Source organism: Barbus barbus, assembly GCF_936440315.1.
Source record: "Barbus barbus genome assembly, chromosome: 28".
Lineage (NCBI taxonomy): Eukaryota > Metazoa > Chordata > Actinopteri > Cypriniformes > Cyprinidae > Barbus > Barbus barbus.
Window position 1 is genome coordinate 23895609 of NC_136756.1, and position 19866 is coordinate 23915474.

Here is a 19866-nt window from a genome sequence, read left to right on the forward strand (position 1 = left end):
ATTTTTGATCAAATAAATGTAGCCTTGATGAGCTTAAGTGATAAAACATTTAAAAATCAGTCATTCACCTAACTTACTTAGCAGTAAGAAATATTGAACTACACTGAGGGGGAATTGATTATAGCGTAATTGATATAAATGGTATTATTGATGATAGAATCAAGGCTTTTTGAAGCTTTGAATCAATTGAACCAATTGATTCACTGTTTTGAAATTCTTGAAACTGCATGCTGGTTAAAGCTGTGTAAATGCAATGAAAACACCAAAATTTTCATGTTGATGTGCCATTAATTTGTAATCTATAATATTAGTGAATACAGGGATGGGACTGGGAAAGCACCACAAGCCACAGGACTTGAACTCGCGTCGCTGCCCACTATATTTACACTTTTTTGTAGCACTTTTTGTAGGTGTAAATGAATGCAAGCTGTTACAACCCTCAATTTTTTGAAACTATATGTACTAACAAAGCCTTGGTCATTTTGCAACATGCTCTGAAGCAGTGATTCAAAATATAAGATTCATAAAAGTTTTCTGAAGCAGTGTTTTGAACGTGTCCATCACTAATCATTAAATAATGTAAATTCAAAATGTTTTTTTAACACATTTTGGAAGGCTGTAGCGTGGTTTCTTCTGAAGGCATTTACATGCCAACAAGATGGTGCTCTTGTGTTCTTACTGTGTGTTAAGTCTGAATAGAAGCAGTTTTAGCACCTTATTTCTATGTAAAAAGACTTAGAACAGATGCTGCTAGCTAGTTGTATGTTAAGTGGGAGAAACTCAGTGGTCTGGATGTAATTTGTCCTTGGCCACTATGCTATAGTGCTGAGAACTCATTATGTAAACCTCATCTGACAGCATTCTAGAAGAAGTGGAAAAAAAACTTGCCTTTTTTAGGGATCACTTTGTGGCTCCACATTGAAGCTTGTTGTGTACGTGCTGCCAAAAATTTCTCCTCCAGAGGGCCGGCATCTCTTGAGACAATTCTCAGATTTCATTGCAGACGCAGTTGAGATCAAGACCATTTATTGGTCCCTTTGGTATGCCTAGATCTTCTGTAATGCATTTTTTTTTATATCTCATATGGTAGTAATTTACTCAACTCAAAGGACCCGGCGTCCCCTGCCAGTTAAGTGTTGATGTTGCGCTCGACTGTGTTAAAAAAAAAAACACTGCTGGATATTAACAGATGAAGAACAATTTGCTGAATGAGTAAATCATTAAAAAAGCGATTAAATAAACATACACACAAGCTCTGTTCAGAAATCTAGTGAGCTGCCTCATTGCCTACATAGCCAGCTCCCTAATAAGGAAGCAACCAAAAGTCACGGAAACTCAGCCGAGCATTTTCAACATTAGCAGCACTATAAAAATGCTAATACTTGACTCTCAATTAAATTCAGTATTTTTTTTTCCAAGTATTTTTTCAAGATTATTGGAGTATGTTACAAAAATATAGCCTATACCATTTTAATTTTCCTTAAACATTTCACATTTAATAAATGTGGTACTTACGGTTTCTTTGTAATTGTTTGTGAAATTACTACAATAGTAGCATTTCTATAACCATTTTTAATATATGCAATTTTATTTATAATCAACATGTCTCATAGAGCTTGTTTCTCTGTATTATGACATTTCACTGCCAAGGATATTTGCAATCCTGCTGTAAAACTTGGCCAAAATGAGGTGTCTTAGGAGGCGCAATTAAGATGCCTACCTTTGGGAACAGCTTCTGTGCCTGTGATGCCTTGAGATGCTGCCTCTGTAGGGAGCTCAGCAGGTTTTGGAACAGAGTGTATCTGGCTCAGTGTTAAGATTTGTTTGGAAAGCTTCAAGGAAACAGTAATGACAAATGTGGCTTGTGGTAAATTCAGCTTTGTGTGGTATGTTCTCTGTCTGTTCTTCTGATGGGGTCAGCTTGGAGGAAAAGTGATTCATATTTTTAACGACATTGTTTTTACATTCACTGAGTTTTAAAGGGTGAACTAAATATCCGAAGAGCTTTGTGTCGATTTTGAAAGGACCAAATATTCCCACAAAAGTTGTAAAACCCAGCTTGTTTTTCCCTCCACCTTGAATACAACTTCATAAACAGCTTGTAAAGAGGAAAACAATGTTAAATGCAAATAAAATGCAACTAATCACATTATAGAGCAGTATATTGGTACTATATGAATTATTGAATATAAGTGTATTTTTTGTGTTGTATTTTCTTTTAATTTTATTAGCTTACATTATATGTTGAATTGTGAATGTTTATTTATCCCTGTTTTTACATTTGGATTTTCTTTTGCATTTTTAATAATAATAATTGTGTAACATGGACCCTAGTCTGTTATGACACATTTCCACAATTTTATTACAAATGTCATGGAGTTTTTCTTTTGCTTTTGGAGCAAATGGGAATGCAAAAAATATATATATAAAAAAAAAAAAAAAAAAAAAAACATTTTTATATATATATATATATATAATTTTTTTTCATAAAATAGTCCCACTGTCTGTGTCTTGAAGCAAAACCAGTTGAAGAACTTTATTAATTATGATAAACTTTCTAAAAAGTTTCCTCTTAAGTGTTGAGTTTGAGTTAGTCAACTGTTATTAATTAGCTTTATATAAAAAACTAAAGAAGTCTATGCTGTGCCCTCAATTAAATTACATCTTAGATAAACATGTGCTCATTTGCTTTGGCTTCCTCCTGTGGAAAATGGATGTAAAGATGTTTTTAATGTAAAATGGCTTTATGAGGCAGCCAGACTCATTTTACCAGGTGTTGTGATGTTATAAATGGTCTCTGCCAAGACACACTTAAGATACATGCAGTTGTTGGAGCGCTAATGGAGTAGAAATCCATTTTGCTGATAAGGAGGTATTGTAATTACCTGATAACTGATTTAAAAAGTCACATAAATTAGGAAAGGAGTGGGGCAATTACTCAGCGTATCTGTCTAACTGAGAGCCACGGTTAAATGTTGCCTGCAGTGCTGCGTCGAGAAAATGACAAGCAAGACACTGTGAAATAAACTCTGTGATTTTCCAGGTTTCATCTGCATTTTAAATCAGTCTTTTATTAGCTATATTATGTATGCATGAGCATAACAGGGGTGCAGAACCTAAGCATGTGTTGTCATACCTATTTAGTTTGTCACAAGGCTTTGTTTATTGGAAATTTCTGTTCAAGAAACAGACACTTGTCTAAATCTACTTTTAATTACTTCAAGAAAGATGTCTGGAAAACATCTCTTACTGAGAGATTAACTTTGGAGAAAATTAATACTCTACTGATTAATAGTCGAGATAATTATTATTTTCTTCTATGTAATTAATTTGTATGTAATACAGAGATCAAAATGGTTTAATAAAAAAAGCCAAATTGAAGAAATTAGTATAAAACAATACTATATTCTGAAGTTTATTTTACATTTTAATGGTAATTTTATGTACACACACAAACACACACACACACACACACACACACACACACACACACACACACGCGTTTGTTTTTGTGAAACAGTGGGGACATCCCATAGGCGTAATGGTTTTTATACTGAACAAACTGTGTGTGCTATTGCCCTACACTTACCCTACACCTAAACGTAGTCCTCACAGGAGATTTCTGCTTTCCCCCCCAAAAACTCACTCTGTATGATTTCTAAGCATTTTGAAAAGTGGGGACATGGGTCAATGTCCTCATATGTCACCTTCACCTTGTAATACCTGTGTCATACCTGTGTCATTATACAAATGTATGTCCTCATTTGTCACAAACACACACACACACACACACACGCATATGACCCTGGACCACAAAACCAGTCTTAAGTGTCATTTTATCGAAATTGAGAATTGTACATCATCTGAAAGCTGAATAAATGTGCTTTCCGTTGATGTATGGGACAATATTTGGCCAAGATACAGCTATTTGAAAATCTGGAATCTGAGGGTGCAAAAAAAAAACTAAATATTGAAAGAATCGCCTTTAAAGTTGTCCAAATGAAGTTCTTAGCAATGCATATTACTGATCAAAAATGAAGTTTTGACATATTTATGGTAAGAATTTTACAAAATATATGTATATATATATTATGTATATATGTACTGTATGTATGTATATGTATATGTGTGTGTATGTATATATACATACTATAGCTTGATATTTATATATTTTAATATGATATCATTTATAATGAAAGTTGTATTAAATTAAAAATGAAGCATTGTGATCATGGGCCATTGTCGCTGTTATATCTGTGTAGTAATTATACAAACAATCCTAACAAGAATGTGTTTGTAGCTTTTGTTTTTGTCTTAAACTACAGGCACTCATCTTTTGTACTTGAAATAAAATCTTATTAATTTTGAAGGTGACAAAGTGGTAGGCGATGAGAGGAACAGGACATTTTTAAATGGGCAGTATTTGGCATTGATTACAACTGGCACTTGTCATTTCCGAGCCTGCAAATGTAATTGAAAGACATGCTTCACTTGCACTGCCAGAACTACAAAAACAAGTTAGTCATACTATCTGAGGTCTGAAAAAGTATTAGTTTAGAAGTCTTCAGGCAAATGAATAGGGCAGAAAGACTGGCATCATGATATGATAATATATGCAAATCATCAAGTAACATGTGAAAAGATTTGCATGTGGTTGACTTGTTGGGTACGAGTCCCTTACAGATTAATGTGAATATAAATAAATGCTGATATTTATTTACATTTCATGTTTCTTGTGAACAGCATGTGGAATAGTTTTATATATTCACATACATTTTATTTAAATCAAGCCGTAAGTCAGTAAGTTAATGCATTATTAAACGTTTTTTAATTACTTAATAAGCATAATAGTACATCGTATTTTATGTAGATTTGTTACTACTGACAGATAATTAGTAGTCACCTGAAAGGACCATTAGTCATCAGATCCTGAGAAAACACTGAATGTGTCTTGATATCACAGATTTGGAGGTGCAGCTTTAATTTACCTTTGCTGAAAGGTTGTTAAAAAACTTGTTTCTTACAAGTTCGTTTTCAAATTGGTGAGTGGGTTTCTAATTATTCTGTCCGTTTTCATCATTTTTAACTAGACATGTCTCGTTTTTGGTAATATCATGATAATTAATATGCACAACGTTGTTATCGTGGGCACTCAAAAATACAGTGAATAATTATTTATTACAAATTATTCCGATTTTTTGAATTTTAAAAATACTTTTCGCATCAACTGGTTAAAATGCAAAGAGTCATGAGAACCGTATTGCTCTTTTTCCCATCAGGTTTTTGCCTCTTCGGGGGGAAATCGGCCTTGGTGCAGATTTTGAGAGATTTTTCTGTTCACTTCAGAAGTGTTTGATATAGCATCATGTATCATGGATTGTTTTAAAACAATAGTACTTGTTGCCATCGTTTGAACAGTTTGTACTCGATTCCCTTGTCTTCTTTCCGTCTGACCCCAGCCATACAAAACACTTCATGGTTTATTCAAACATATGGAGGCTGCTTCTGCCAAGTGGAGGTCTGTTTGGGCTTTTTCAGTCAGCGTGGCATCAGCGAAAGGTACTTGTGATCTTTTTTTTATATTTATTGTCTCTCCAGACCTTGGCACAGATACAACACAACAGGGCTGCCAATGCCACGAGGCAGATAGGCAGACATCTCACAATAAAAAAGCTGTATTTTATAAAAAATTTAAAAATTTCATATGTCCAGAGGATGATGCAGTATTTTAGCGTAACTAGAGGCATCAACCGTCTTGACAATTTTTAGTTTCAGCTTGAGTGTGTCAACCACAGTACCTCTCCGTTCTGAAAGTGACAATGTAAAAGACTTTCTCCATTCAGGAGAGATTGTGGGATGAATTCACTGAACAATTGTGCCACATTTACATGCAGCATTTCAGTGCTTTACACACAAAACAATGCCCTGTTGATCACAGAAGCAGTTTTTCATGGAGAAGAGTGTTATAATGTGCATGTATTAAGTTGCTGATTGTGTTGTTACCTGATTTGCATAATTCGTTTGGTCAATCAAGGTGATAAAACCAAAAAAAATATATATATAAACAATTAATCAGTGCATGGGCAAAATTCAGACCTCCTACCCTGCATGTTCTAATTTAAAGTTTGATACAAAATCAGAACTGACTCTATTTGCTCGCTTACATATCGGTCTTTTTGTGACCCATTCATCAGTGCACATTATTCTAAAAAAAATAAAATGCTTGTCTCTGTAATTTATCAGCGTTATCATATTATTAAAGTGAAATTGGTTGCAAACTGCATGTCATGTAGGATTTAGGTGTATCCGTGTGTAAAAGCATACTGAGATCAAGTAATATAATTATAATAGATGCATAAATTCAAAGCAGGCCCTGCTCATTAATGTGATAATGTTTTGAGGTCAGCAAACAAGTGTAGCCTTTATTTCCATAATTATATAACTTTCTCTACCACCAGTATAGGCCTAGTACTTCAATACAGTAAATATCAATATGGCTGCCACTATTACTACTGCAATTAAAAATAATATTTAAAGGTCCACTTAATGGTTTTCCTTTCTAGACCACATAGCAGCAGAAATGAACTTAAGTGGAATTTAAATCACCATATTTAACATGCTAATTAATTAAACAGAGAATGGATTTGTCTCTCTCTACCAGATTGCTTGCTTGGAGCTCTCTCATGCATTTTGAATACAGAATGTGGTTTTGCATTCAAACTGTCCCCCTGTTACTTTATTCTGTTTGTGAGGGCTGCAGCTTTGAATCATGGGATAAACTAAATGGATTGCGGATTTCTATTAAAAAATGCAATTTTTGGTACTACTTTTTGGACACCTCCTGTTGTAAATCAATGCAGTGAATGGTAATTGAACAGAACATCTCATTTTACGTTTAACTCTTTATTTAGGATATTTTCAATGTTTATATGTGGCACAGTTTTAAATATCAAATAAATTCACACAAATCCTGACATAATTTTACTCCCTTTTATATTGTTCCAAACCTTTATGACATTCTTTTATTTTGCGGAACATATAAAATAAACTAAAATAAATAATTTTTTAATATAAAGTTAAGTAGGGCTGGGTGTTATGTAAAAAAACAAACAAACAAAAACTTTTTTTTTCTTCTTTTAATGTGTTTGGCTTATTCAAGATAATTTAGATTTTTTTTTTTGTAAGATTAAATAGTCAATTTTAAGTCAAATATGTAATTACAACGTGATTAAAGGAACATTCTCTTTATTAAAAACACAAATAAAAAGTCAGAGTGGGGTAAATGTAAAACAAAGTCACTTGTTTTGTATTTCATACCTCATTTTTTCACTTTGCAGAAAATATATGCATTAAATATGAAATATTTATAAATATAATGAAATATTTAATGTTGTACAAAAAATATGAAATATTGTACAAATTTGTCTTAAACATATCCTACATGTTCAGGAATAATATGAAATAAGAAAAATACTAAATATTTCTTCGACAAAATGTAGACATTCGTTCAAATTCAAAATGACTAAAAGTATAAACCCACTAGTAGGCTATTATTAACAGTAATGAAATATCAACCATACAGTAGTTCTTTACAGGTTTTTACATTCCTCTGCACTGCTTTTCCATTGTTTTTTCTATGTAAACATGGTCCCTCGAAGTCCAACTTGTGTCTTATAACCTTGTGTATTATGCTTTTCTATTGCCACATATCATAATAACCTCACCCACCACAGTAGCTATCAAATTTCATTCACATTCGCATATACTCAAAATTGCTGCATGCTGATTGGTTACGAGAGAGCTGCTGTTAAGGGAAAGGTGTTTTTATGGGCCTTATTTGTCATTTTGGGAGCTCAACAGATTTATAAAGGAATTAATCAGAATTATTTCCTCTATAAAAGCTGCTTGATCATGTAGAAGCTGTTTGATTTCTGTTGTGACCTGCGGGGGAACACTTTATCCCTGTTGAGGTCTCAATCAGGAGGATATGATATATCTTGTTTTCTGTTTTCACTGGGTCCTCCTGATAGAGATATATCACATATCCCCTATATTTCTCTGTATCCGCCTTGAAGAAGGGTCCTACCTCAGAGAGCCAGGAGTTACGAACTGTCCGTCAACACTAGCTCAGAACTGGTCTTTTGGAAGACGAGCAGCACAGGGTGTCAGATAGCTTGAGGTAATGTATCGATCTGAGCTTTCATTCGCTCATTAAAGGAGCAGAACAGATAATCACAGCTCCCAAATCTCAGGGAGGAATAAACAGCCTCTACTTTCTTCTGGACAGTGAAAATTTGCACCCACCCATCCATCCATCCATCCATCTGTCTAAATTGATAGATGCACGTACATCTACTGTATAGAGAGAGATGCATATACTTCTCTAGTCAATAGATATACACAGAACTGGGTAGATTACTTACAAATTGGGAGCTGTTACTGATTCCAAATTACATGACAAATATTACAGATAGTAATGTAATCCATTACATTACACATTTTAGGTAATATCATCAGACTACTTTTAGATTACATTTAGATTACTTTTGACCTAACGTGTTCATCGCATTGAAATAAATAGGATAATCTTGTACCATTTTGATATAAAATACAAAGAGTAAGAAAATATATTCCAACATGAAGTGCATTAAACATCATATTACGTCAGGGTTTCCTAAAATGGGTTTGTGCGTTTAATGAAAAGCTAATAATTAATTAAATCATAAAAATGTTAAATTAAAACAAATCATTTTAAAATGAATCAAAATAAAACACAATATATTTGGTGAAAGAGGATCAGATGACAAAAAGTTTTAAGCATTTTAATGTGGTTGAAAGACAAACAAAAGTAATACTTGGTTAAATAACCTACTGAGTGATAATTCAAATAAAAATTAACATGTTCATCATTAGTTAATGCAGTGTTGAAACACTTCTTAAACCTGAAAGGAATTTTGTATATCCAGTGGTCAAATGTAGTAGAGCTACCTGACTAATGACATCCACAAAACCAGAAGATGAGTCTATAAGCAGTAGATGAAAAAGAGGTATTAGAGAAAATAAATAAATTATGAATAAATTATTGCTATTATGTAAATAATATGCAATCATGTAATCCATAAAAAGTAACTGTAGTCTGATTACGAGTATTTAAAAATGTCATTTATTCTAATTACAAGTACTTAATTCTTGGAATCTGATTACATAATCCAGATTACATGTAATCAGTTACTACCCAGCTCTGGATATAGATGGATAAATATAGATACATTGAAAGATGCATGTAGAAAGAGTTTCGTATGTGTATGTACTGTAAATCACCTTGGATATAAGCATTTGTCATACTGTATATTCACAAACAGAATATGTATTCTGCTTTGTCTTCTTTATGTGTTAGGTAATCTGTAATTATTACTTTTAGATGGATAGCAATTCTGACTCAGTTTTTGTTTTGCAGATGAAACTGCTTAGCAATTTTTTTCTTTTTTTTACATGACTGTCTATTATTGTTGTTTCAGATAAACCTTTACCTAAATGGAACATAAATGAAAGCAAACTGTGGTTGCTAATTTAACGTGCTGGACTTTTTCCAGGATAAATTGAAGAGTCAGGCTACACCCTAGCAGAACATACATTTGCATGAGGGGTGAATAAATCAAATCCCAAGCTTCAACAAATCTCAACTATTTCAAAGCTCAGTCAAGGTTTGACTTTAATAAACCAATCAAAAGCTCTCTCCGACACATATTTTTTTATGTTTTCAGATCCCTGTCTGAATCAACACACTGTACTTTGTCACTTCGGTACAGCCCTTCTCCAAACACAAGCTGAAACCTGGTATCATTTCTGTATTGTTCATCTGACAGCTTCTTGTTTTTTATCTTTCCTCACTGCCGCTGTTTACATTGCCTGACTCAGAGGATCAGCAGGAAGAAAGAACACAGACAGAAGAATATTAGGTACAAAGCTGGGTAATGTTGCTTGATAGCATGAAATGAACCATCTATTATAGCCTGGTTATGAGAGTGAATGAACTAAGGTTTTAGATTGTAATCCATTTCAGGGCTGAGGCTGTATTTGAATGGGAATGTCTGCCTCAGGACACAGTGTTGCACTCCTGCTAAGAATAATGGGTTTTATTTTTAAACTTGCATTGTTCTTGTTAATAATTAGTAGGTTTTACTTAAGGTGTTTGTTGCACCCAAGCCCAGTGCCACAAATTCTGTGACTTACTTACTTTCTGATGATAAACATATGTAAAACTTACATTGAATGATGTTCAACTTAAGGGTTGGCACAATGCTCTGGCATAATACTGTTTCATTGTGTTCATGTAGGTATTGCTCTTTCAACAAGTCAGTCTTTTGCTTTGAAGCTTTATCCCATATGTTCCTTTCCTGCTGGCCTTTAGGGGACACACTGTGTGAACAAGCGCAACTGTGCATTAAGGGGAAACGCCTCACACTGATAAAGATAAACAAGTTCTGATGCAAACAAGTCCTTCACAAACTGCTCCCAGCCACATACTCCACTGCTTTGATATCTCTGACCTCTTAATTCTACTGACTAGGCATTTGGCCCATTTCATCTCAGCGAGACTCTGAGTTCTACATGACATCCCCTTGCTTTCCTTTGGGGCTTTTTGAGTGGGCTTCTCTCAGCGCGTAATTGTAGCCTCTGGCTTTCGAGGAGGAACTCGCTTTTTATTCCACGCTAGTTCTCGCTGTCTGTTAAAGCAACACATCCGGTCAGCTCTGACAGGCATTTTTGAGTCGACGCAGAATAGCTTTCTCCTGAGTTGAATCCAACTTTATCCAATATTATCAGAAGGTCATAGTGTGTTTCTACGAAGAGAAACAAAAAGTCCTAAAAATGACAGTTCTCATCTATATCAAAGTCACAGCTGACATTTGTATTTGCTGAGGAGTGCAGTACAAAAGCGTACAGGATGGTACTAGCTTGATGACCAAAAATGCTTTTCACAAATTGTTGTTAATCCAGCGAATTGAATATACCAAAGGTCACTGCTAAAAAGCATCTGTTAATATTAAATCTGTCATTTACCCTTATGTATATATAATATGTGTATGTATGTATACTGTGTGTGTGTGTGTGTGTGTGTATATATATATATATATATAGTAGTAAATTTTGTGTAATATAGTAAAATAATATAAAAAAATAAAAAATATCTCATTCCTTGACTCATACCAAATGCTTTGTAAAGTAATTAAACGCATTCATTATAGTTGCCACTTAATATATAAGTATAACAACAAATATTTATTTCAATATTTCAAATACAAATATAGAAGTGAAAATTTTATTTTCAATCCTTAATCATTTTGGTTTCTGCTGAGAGCTCACACAGCATTTTCCATTTACATGGTAAAGTCATTATTATTGGAAGTATAGTTAGTCACAGAATTATTAAGCCTGCAGCACAAAAGCGTACAGGATGGTACTAGCTTGATGACCAAAAATGCTTTTCACAAGTTGTTGTTAATTCAGAGAATTGAATATACCAAAGGTCACTGCTAAAAAGCATCTGTTAATGTTAAATCTGTCATTTGCCCTTATGTATATATAATATGTGTATGTATGTATGTATACTGTGTGTGTGTGTGTGTGTGTGTATATATATATATATATATATATATATATACTAGTATAGTGCTATATTATATGGAAGCCTGGAGTCGCTAAGGTTAAAAAGAATCAAAAGAACCATAAAAGTATAAAAAAATATGACTCCTTATAACTTGTGCAATTTGTTCCAAGTCTTCTAATGCCATGGCTTTGTGTGAGGATTGACTAAAATTTAAGGTTAAATTGAAGTTTTACAGCTGAGGTCACAAATTCTTTTCCTTGTATGGAAAAGAGTGGCTTGGATTTTACTGTACAGTAAATAGCTCCTTTTGTGTTTCACAGAAAAGTAACACAGGTTTCAAAATGGCATTAGGGTAAGTAAATGATGACAAGATTTCATTTTTGGGTGAACTATCTCTTTTCAACAGTTCAACAGATGACCCACCTCTTCATTTAAATTCCCAGGCACTTCAATACGAACTGATGCCTGATTGCACAGCAAATCTGTTAAATAAATGCATAGAGCTCTCAAAGAGAGACAGAGACAGAGAGAGAGAGACACTGAAGGATGTTTGATGTCCTTAGCAAGCATAGCCCATCCTTGCCCCAGTGACCTCGCTACATTATAAATGCACTGAATTCATAAGCAGAGAACATACACTGGCCAAGGCTACAAGAGTCTTTTGGTACCAACACAGAACTGCCAGATGACGGACTGCTGAGTGCTCATTGGTATTTACAATGTAGTCGACCTTTGACCTGTGGGATGTAAGTGCTATGCCGAGTGCCATGATAAGACGCTTGTGTTTTGTATTTATTTAATAAAAGCTGGAAGTACTGCCTTCCCACAAACAACTTTTAATAAATGCAGTGTGATATTTAAATATATATTTTTGTCGTTGATTGGAATATTTCTGGACTGTCCTGCTGAAATCCTGCTAGAAACTGCCACCTCAACTGGCGTCACTTCAGTATAAATAGATCATTATTAAATGGAATTTTGGTGTAAGCAACCAAAGGATTACGTGCAATGAATTATTTATAGGATGTCATATTTAATGGTTTACTTGTGGCAATATTGAAACAGATGTGTTAAAAGGTTAATTCACTCAAAAATGAATATTGCCATCATTTACAATACCTTTATTTCATTCTGAATCCATATGGCAGAAATAGTTTGTACAACTTGTGCCATATATTCAGTATGTTATTATTTTATATGATAACCTTGTAGGTTAAATAGACTGAAATTTAAGTTGTTATGCATGGATGATCAGTAAGTTGAACTCCATGAGTGCATCAATCAGATTAATAAATTGGATCAACTGATTAATTGAAAAGAACAGACTCAAAATAATTTTTTGTTTACTGAACTGGTTCTCAGAATCAACTCATTTACAATTCAGTTGCAGCGGTTCCCTGAGTTTTGAGAATTGTTTGGTAAATGTGAATGTTATGAAAAACTCATGAAATGTGTATATGACAAAGCTCAAATATATTTATTAAAAAATATTTTATTTGGAAAAGTAAAGGATCTAGTACAGTACACAGCAACTCCTTTTGCAGCTCAAAAGATGCCCCCTCGTGATTTTTTTCACCCAAGCATTTAATAATTTGGGGGCAAAAAGCATCCACATAGTTTATTTTTCCATTTCCTCCCATATCCAATTTCTACACCATTTTGGAATGTTTTTGTCATTTTCCACACTGATTGTTTCTTCGCCAATAACACCGCAGTCTTATTTTACTCGACTACGATGCAGAATACAGTTGAAAAGCTTATTACAGAGCTGTGTTAGCAGAAAGGATGCTTTCCTACTGTGCCAAATGCTAATGGCAGATTGTATCCTCTTCTTGAAAAGTTTGAATACAGTGGATGCTGCCTCTTTATCCAGGAACTTGAAACTTATTGTGGCCAAAAAACACCCATTCAGACAGGAAAGGGTTGTGAAACTGGCATGTAAAATTATAATATTTTTTTGTTTGACATTTAGGGGCGGGGAAATCTGAAATCTATGTTAATAACAGACTGTCATGCAACACTGTGGCAGCTCCTTTAAACAGTAGTACTACAGTCCTTGTGAAAGCTGTACAAACAACACAGACTAAATGAGTGGAAAATGTGTGTAGACATTCCCTCTGTCCAAAAGTAAGAAGTACTGATTATTTTACTGACATGACTTTGAAAACAAAGGAAAGTGTATAGTTACTTATTTGCTCTAAAACTGGATTTTTAGCTAAAAAAAGCTTTCTGTTCAAAATACAGCCATAACAGTGATCAAACAGGGGATTTTTAAAATATTTTTTTTATAATGCAAGGCTGCATTTATTTGATTGAAATTATGGTAAAACAATATTATTTTGAAATATTAAAATTTAAAATAACGGTTTTCTATTTATGAATATATTCTATGAATATATTTTAAAATGCAATTTATTCCTTTAATGGCAAAACTGAATTTTCAGCAGCCATAACTCCAGTATTCAGTGACACGATCCATTAGAATTCATTCTTATATGCCGATTTGCTGCTCAAAAGACATTTCTTATATTTATCAGTGTTCAAAACAGTTGTGCTGCTTAATATTTTTGTAGAAACCATGATACATTTTTTTCGGGATTCTTTAATGAATAGAAACTTCAATAGAACAGCATTTGTTTAAAATAAATTTTTTAGTAACGATATAAATGTTTTTACTGCCACTTTTTTAAATCAATTTTAATGCTCAATTACTGAAAAAACTAAAATTTCTTACAACCCAGACCTCCAACCCCATGCCTAACTTTTGAACAGCAGTATTTTGCATTATTTTGTGATTTCACATAGTGTTTGGATGAGAGAAATGTGTGTGACAGCTGTGTTCAGGGTCAGCGCTCTGTGCCGAACATTGCTGCCCTTGTGTCACCAGTGATCATGTCTGGCACTGACTAGAGTGAAAGATAATTTAATGTAAGTTATATAACAAACTTTGCAGTTGTTCATGACCGGTAGAGAGAGGATACAGAGGGATATAATCTCAGAGATCTTACTGCTGTTGCAGCAATCTGCAATAAAAGACTTTCATTCATACAGTACAGGGCCTACAACACCTATATGTCCCATTAAAACAACACTCTACTTTTTTTTTGAAAATAGGCTCATTTTCCAACTCCCCAAGAGTTAAACATGGGCAGGCGCAATGATAATACGCAGTGCCTGAAAGTAGTCCCCAGTTAGGTAACTAGTTATGGTATAGCTGGGGACTACATGGCTTGGGAAGTCGTGGCCTACTGGTTAGAGAGTCGGACTCGTAATCCAAAGGTTGCGGGTTCGAGTCTCGGGCCGGCAGGAATTGTAGGTGGGGGGAGTGAATGTCCAGCGCTCTTTCCACCCTCAATACCATGACTGAGGTGCCCTTGAGCAAGGCACCGAACCCCCAACTGCTCCCCGGGTGCTGCAGCATAAATGGCTGCCCACTGCTCCGGGTGTGTGTTCACGGTGTGTGTGTGTTCACTGCTGTGTGTGTGCACGTTGGATGGGTTAAATGCAGAGCACGAATTCCGAGTATGGGTCACCATACTTGGCAGTATTTCACTTCACTACATTCAGGCGGAGATTGGCTGAATGGATTTGAAAATGGTAAAACTCAACTGTTTAACTCTTGGGGAGTTTGAAAATGAGCCTATTTTCAAAAAAAAAGTGGAGTGTTCCTTTAACAAACACGTCTCAGGTGTCCAAGCTCCTGCAGTCAGTTGCTCCAAGGACATGGTTCAAGGAAACACTGAATATGGCTGCTTCTATCTACACATTCATGCCTGTCTTTGTTACCGAATCCGATTCAGGCGTGAATCAAAGACATCACAGCAAGGCCTTTTTTTCCCCCCATCCGTTAGATTTGCGTTGACAATGCAGCTGTTTCATAGTGCAGAAAGACTGCATAAAGCTTTGACATTTGAACCATTGCACAGAAAAAGAAAGAATGATAAGCTTTAGGACTGTGCCGTTTGAATCTGTAGGACATAATGACACACAGTTTCTTGGTAAAAATGCAAAGCCACAGGAACTAGTATTTCTTCCAGATTTGGAGAAATGTAGCATTACATCACTTGCTCACCAATGGATCCTCTGCAGTGAATGGGTGCCATCAGAATGAGAGTGCAAGGCATTTTTATACTTTAAACCATTGCTTCCTAAAAATGAGTCCAGTGTCCATAATATTGCTTTCTCCAATGAAAAACAAAATAGTCACATCTGAATCAGGAGAGAAATATGTACTGATCATGTATCGTTCATAAATCCAAAACAGTTCTAGACAAATATGTTGGTGGATTTGGTTTAAGAATACAACAGGGTATTATCTGAGAAAGATAAATTATTATAGATTATGCACTGGTATTTTGGGCAAAAGCAAAGGATTAAAATGAAGACTTAATGATGGACTTATTTCTTACAAACACAGCTTTTCATTTGGCAAGAAGTTAATTGATGGAATTGAGTTGTGTGGATTACTTGCTACAAACTATTAAAACATACTCAAATAGGGTTATAGACTTTGGAATAATGGATAATTATCTCTATTCTCCATGGTATATAATTATATTACCAATATTGAAACAAGGCACAATGCATTTCTCAACCAAATGCTGTTGCATTGGCAAAGATTCTTTGTTGTTGAAAGCACCTTGTAAAACCTCTAAGCGATCAATTATGAGCTGCTGATTAGATTCAGGAATGAGAAAACAATGTGTTTGTTGTGATTTAATTAGAGAAGAATAATAATGAATTACCGCAGATCTCATCTGGTCTAAGAAGAGTTGCAAGAAATGCTGTTTTCATTCTGTTGCCTTCTTTAGTACAGCATCTGATTTAACATAGCTATTAAACTGAACTGCCACAGCCACACATATATCTATTTATTTAATTTTGACTGATTTGTAATTGAGGTGAGGAGGAAGCGATTCAATAAATTAAAGTAAAGCGCACACTGGGGACAATTAGTCAATATATGTGAGGCGGGTGAATATACACATGAAAATTGTTGTACTGTTTAAACCATCAGTGAGCAAAAACCAATTCAATTACTTAAACAATTCTGGCAGAAGAAAAAAAAAACAAATAGGGAAACGAGATGGCATGGGATTGAGCAAGAATATCGCTTTTCACAGCTGTAAATATGAGAGCCGGGGGCATAACTGTTCTTGGGTGGACAGTTGTAGAGACATTTATGAGTTTGATCATAAAATATATTTAGCAAATATGGAAGATCTGTTTTGTTTTTGTTAAGGAGAGTTTATATAGATTCCACATATAATTCCACAAGACCATGGTTTGAATGGAAAGAAATGAAGGAGAAAGGTCACTCACAATTGGATACTTCAGCAGTCTCTACTTTTTTAGACAGTGTAATTATTTCCACATAATACTACAAAATACTCAAGGATGAATTCACTAAACAATTGTTTTATAGGTGAACTTGTGTATATATAGTATATATATATATATATATATAAACTGTCTCACAACATCCTACTTTCTATTTGATGCCTGATGTGAAATGATAACATGTTTTGTATTATAATATATTTTAAAATGTAATTTATTAATGTGTTGACAACGCTGAATTTTGATCCTTCAGAAATAATTGCAATGTGTAGATTTAGTGCTTAAAATAGATTTTGTAACAATGTGAAAGTCTTGACTGTCACTTTTGATTATTTTAATATCTCCTTGCTAAATAAAAGTATTAATTTTTTTTTTTTTTTTTTTTTTTAATGACTGACCCCAAACTTTTAAAAGGTAATGTATATAATATATATATTATATTAGCATCTTAATGAAATGCAGCACTTCAGTGCCTGGTCTGGAGATGTGGATAATTCCTTAGCCATATTTGTTATAGAACATGCAAATAAACAAAGCTATCAGCGGCTTATTCTTGGTGAATTCTCCCTCAGTGTATTTCAGAAAGAAAAGTCACTTCCAATAAAAGAGTCCTCGATATGTCTCAAAAGAATCTCCTTGGCTGCTTCTGGCTTAAGGAGGGATAGGATTCAATTATCTGCAGAATTAACTAATTAGCTCGATATGAAAAAGAGCAGTTCTGGAGCCGCCTCTGAGAGCGAGCAGGTGAGAGATTCTCTCTCTCTCTCTCTCTCTCTCTCTCTCTCTCTCTCAGAATGCCCTTCATGCAAATGACTTCTGATTTGTCAGACATGGTTGATTTCGACTCAGCATGGCTCTTCTTAATCAAATGGCAAATGGCCACTGTGATCTTTTGGATGCTACAGATCATTACAGTTCAATTATATTGTATATTAGCCCAAATCATTTAACCTAGAGACAATAGCACACAAGGCCTGGAATCGCAATAGCTCTGGTACAAACCCTTATGAGCTGCCTCACTGCAGGCAACCTTTCAATTGAAATGGAACCAAATCAAGTGACTGAGTTGGAATGTTCTACATTGTTCATGAGTAAATTGATTTCAATGTAGGAGAAATGAGAGGAACAACAGTTCTTTTAGTAAGTTTTATTTTACATTTATCTTAAATAATTTTAAGATAAATATATAAATATTTACAGTATTTTTAATATATAAAAAATGTGTCTGTGTTTAAATTATATTTAGTGGTATATTTAAATGAAGTTGAATGAATTGTATATTTATAATCATCATTTTTCCATAATAATGATGCTTTCTACCTTTTGAACAACCTTCATGTCAGATGGGCACCCATGATGCATACAGAGACAGTTCATCAGGCTTTGGAGAGCAAAGGAACAATGCATAACAAGGTCAAAGTGTTTTTTTTTTTTTTTTACTTATTTGAGAACCTGTCTTTTTTATTTGCATTTACTTATTTATATACTTGTTAATTTATTCAGATTTTTTTCTAACAAGATCCCCAATAAGAGAAGAAAAGTGAGCTCAAATATAATAGAAAATAGCCGAGTGACAATTCTGAGCATAATTTCTGCATTCGCAGAGGATTTTAAATCCTCCTCCTAGTCAGTGTAATTTTGTCCTCTCTCTGTCTTTAAACAGTCAGATATGCATTTTCCCATTAAATCAGACGAATATATTATGAAGGACAGCTTTGGCTATTATGCTGTGAAGAAGTAGTCTGTCGGTTTAAAGAATAGTCTCTTAGGCTTGAGGGTAAAAATGGATTTTGATGCCAGAGTAGCTTACTCAGCTGGCTGTAGAGAGAGCAGACCGGCATGATTCAGATTTTATAACCAAATTTGTCAACAGTGACTTGACTTTGCAGTCCTGACCCCTCAGAAACTATTGCCCTGCTTGCCACAGTGATACAGCTGGATAATTCTTTTAGAAATTTCATATCTTTTTTAAGGTAGTGCTTTTCAACTGGTGGGTCAAGACCCGAAAATACATTGCAGGTCTTTACTTTTGCAGCAGGACAGCGGGAGCAATGCAGAATGCAAAAATAAAATATGAGCATGATATGTACAGTTATTAGTTGATTCGAAATATGCAATACTGGATACTTAACAGTGCATGCTAATTTTTCTATTTTTGCATATGTTACATTTGCTGTCATTACAGTCAAAGTAATCTATTTAACAGCACATTTAAATGTATCCTTTAGCAAATATTAAAACAAAAAACTTTTTTTTGGATGTGCATTATAATATTGCAATGCCTAAAGTCACAAAATGATTGATTTTAGTTTTTAATGTTTTGTTTTCTAATTTATTTAGGTAAAATAGTATAGAGACATATGAGTATCAGATATATATTGTTTTTTGTCCATAACATAAAAATAATTATCTACTTATTGGTATTGGCTAGAATTTTAATATTGGTTCATTGCTAAACATAAGTAAACATAATAATTATGCAAAGTTGGGATATAAATATAACTAGGTTTGTCAGCTTTTCATATGCTTAACATATCATTTATTATTAATGCCAGTTGTAAAGGAAAATAGGATTTATTTTAAAAACTGGTCAACTAGCTAATCACTCTTGTTTTTTTATACTTTTACAAAAGTGTTCCTGTTCACAATTTGGCTGATTTTTTGGCTTATGCAGTTCAGACTACTATTACAACATTTCAGTGTTTTGTTTTAAAGGTTATTTTTGGGTATTTTCATTTGATGATTATTTTTTTGTATCGGGTGTTGTGTTGGGTCGCCATTTGGTGTCTAATATGAATCTGGGTCCTGAAGCAAACCCATCTGACAACCTCTGATTTAAGGCTCATTTTGTGGGTCATGTAAAAGATCAGAGAGAAATCCCTCTAGGAAGCCTCAAATGACTTTGCCTGTGAAGA